The sequence below is a fragment of the Penaeus japonicus genome, unplaced genomic scaffold (assembly GCF_977035675.1).
Source record: "Penaeus japonicus unplaced genomic scaffold, GWHDUDI00000001_assembly GWHDUDI00000039, whole genome shotgun sequence".
In the NCBI taxonomy this organism is placed as follows: domain Eukaryota; kingdom Metazoa; phylum Arthropoda; class Malacostraca; order Decapoda; family Penaeidae; genus Penaeus; species Penaeus japonicus.
The window spans coordinates 4,706-7,500 of NW_028234441.1; positions in this window are offsets into that span (position 1 = coordinate 4,706).

A 2,795-nucleotide genomic window follows, 5' to 3' on the forward strand; every position below is an offset into this window, starting at 1 on the left:
CGGCTGTAGTCTCTCCCTGTCTGGGGAAGAATCTTTGCTCACATGCATGCAGATAGTGCAACAAGGTGACATCTGGCGCGCCACAATGATCACAGCAGCATTCAGCATAGGTGATGGTACCTATGATCTGTATCTTCTGTGATGAATGGCTTCGGCTTCTCTTGATAAAACTGCAGAGTGCCAGTGCTCATAGTCTGAAACGTCTGAGTACTATGTGATCGAGGGAGAGGTTCTCGCTTCCGCTCTGTGATGCTGCAGAACACGGGCTGTCCTGCAGCTGCCATTATTCGTCTCGAGTTCTTGGGTTTGTTGAATGACTAGCGCATATAGGAGCTGTTCCTCACGAAGCTCCACTAGTCTGTTAGAAAGCTCGTTTCCTTTATTCCAATGTGGTTGGGAACCTAATTAATAATATCACACTTACCATGGCCTAGCATCCATTGTACAATGCTGAGCATAGGGATCAGGAGGTAGATGTTGCCATTAGGCATACTGTACTGCAAACTATCACTGGTTACCATATAATCTATATGTATAATAACATGTCTTTCTCTATGGGAAGCATGTGTTAGGTGCCCCCAAGATAGCCTCAGTCTCTGCTTGGAGCATTGAGGCATTGTCCGGTACCTTCAAAGATTCAATTATATTCCTTCCCGGAAACTGGGGCCTAAGATGTGCTAATAAGATCGACTGATCCATCTGTAAAATAAGTTTACTACCTGGAGGAACACTCTTTTGGAAAGCGAGATTCTTGTTGATCCATACATGAAGGTATTGGAAGATCTGAACCCACTCAAGGTCCAGCCCTTAGAGTCGCAACCTTACACCATGGTCATTGTCTCAATGCCATGACCCTCTGGCAGCTGTTCCTAAAATAATCCCCTATCCAGACCAGCAAGATAGCAAAATTACTTGCTAGTTCAAAAGTTTTCCCCAGATCAAGAAATACAACCACATGCATATAATCATCACACGTGATGTATGAATTATATTGCTCAAGAACTTCACTTAAAAAATAATTTACATATTAGTACACTATATAAAGGGGTTGCTCGGAATAAAAAAAAAATATTACAGAGGTTCCTCCAAGGTATAAAAGTTGGGAATCACTGATTTAGGAATTCGTCAGTAACTTTATATATATTTGTTTGAATTATTACATACATGTTTACTTTCCCCAGCCGATAACTTTAACCACAGAACCACTTTGTTTATAATGGTACGTCTTCGACTGCGCTGTTTGATATAGCTATAATTCCGTCTCTTTTGCCACCCTTCTTCTTGTTGCTAGTCAGTATTTCACAGTTTTGGTTGTGACTAGGCATAAGCTGACTCTCTGCCACCCATTTTTCTGTTCAAACATTTCTTAAGCCATATATGCACTGCATATGGCTTCACCAAATTAGTGATAAACATGTAATAATTGCTAGCAGACAAAGGCTATTACATTCAAACGCCATAGTTCATAAACTGAAATATTTATGTTCTTGATGAGTGCTGGTCTATACATCCATCTTTCTTGCATCACTCCTTGCTAGATCTTTGCCAATTCACACATATTCTTCTTTAATAGCCAAAGGATGAATGTCCGTTGATGCAGGTAAAGTACTTTTCTGGAAAGCCAAGTTCTCTTCCGATTTCAGCATACGCATTATGTTATGTTTGGATAGCCATTCTGAATATTGACATGCAATGGTGTTCACTGCTGAGCGCCAAAAGAATAAGTGGATTTCGGCGAAGTTAAAAATTCTATTAACAGATTCTGGATTTTCTTTCAGATACTTGAAACTGGTGTTCTTCATGGCAATTTTTACACCGAGAACTAATCATTGTTAATGATTTCTTCAAGTTTTGTCAATATGGTGTCAATGGTTCTACTCATGGACAAAAAATCCTAACTACATAACACCAACTTAAGCAAACTTTCTGGCAATTTCCTCACTAATAAAGAAAATTTTTGAAATTAAGTCACAGTAATGCAATTAATATTTGTGGACCTTGATGATAGCCTTAAAAACAAATTATGCTTCTTATTACAATATCTTCAACACTTTTTTACGAAAGTATGGTAACTTCTAAAATTCATCTAAACTCATTTTTCCAGAACAATTTGATCAAAGTGAAGGACATGCATGCCATTCTTATGATTTACTTTCTTTAAGTTTATATATCAGATTTCATATGGCGGTGTATTGTTGTGCCAGGGGAAATGTAGCTCCAAGGAATTCCTCATGTTGCATCATATGCAGTACAATAAGTATTCTTGAACTACGCCCCAAGAGATATTATATAGTATTGCAATGTCTCCACTTCTGACCAGTGTACCTTTCTACACCTCACTCGTGGGATTTTACAATGTTCTGAAATTCCTTCAATAACATTTACTTCTTCAACATTGTCATATAGCCAGTCCATCACAGCTTAGGTCTGAATATCCAAACGAAATTTCCTCAATATCTTCAGTGTCACAACTTTTTGCAACCAAGAGAATTTTTATTTTTTGTCAGTTTTGATTGAGCCATAAAACCTCTTAGTCTTCTCAGACATAACAAGAGGAATAGTCTTGTTGCTTTGCACAAAATTGTGTAATCACCAACAGTGATGTTGCTACAATCTTATATTATGTTGTGGTGATTTTTTGCATGGCAAACTATCCTTGGATGCACATTTCATCCTCTAATCATAAGTCCTTGCAAGACACAGCATCTTGGAAAATGTCACCCTTCATTGAAAGAGTAGATGGCAATACATCGACCAAATGTATCAGCACACAGGGGAATCTGCATTACGTAAAC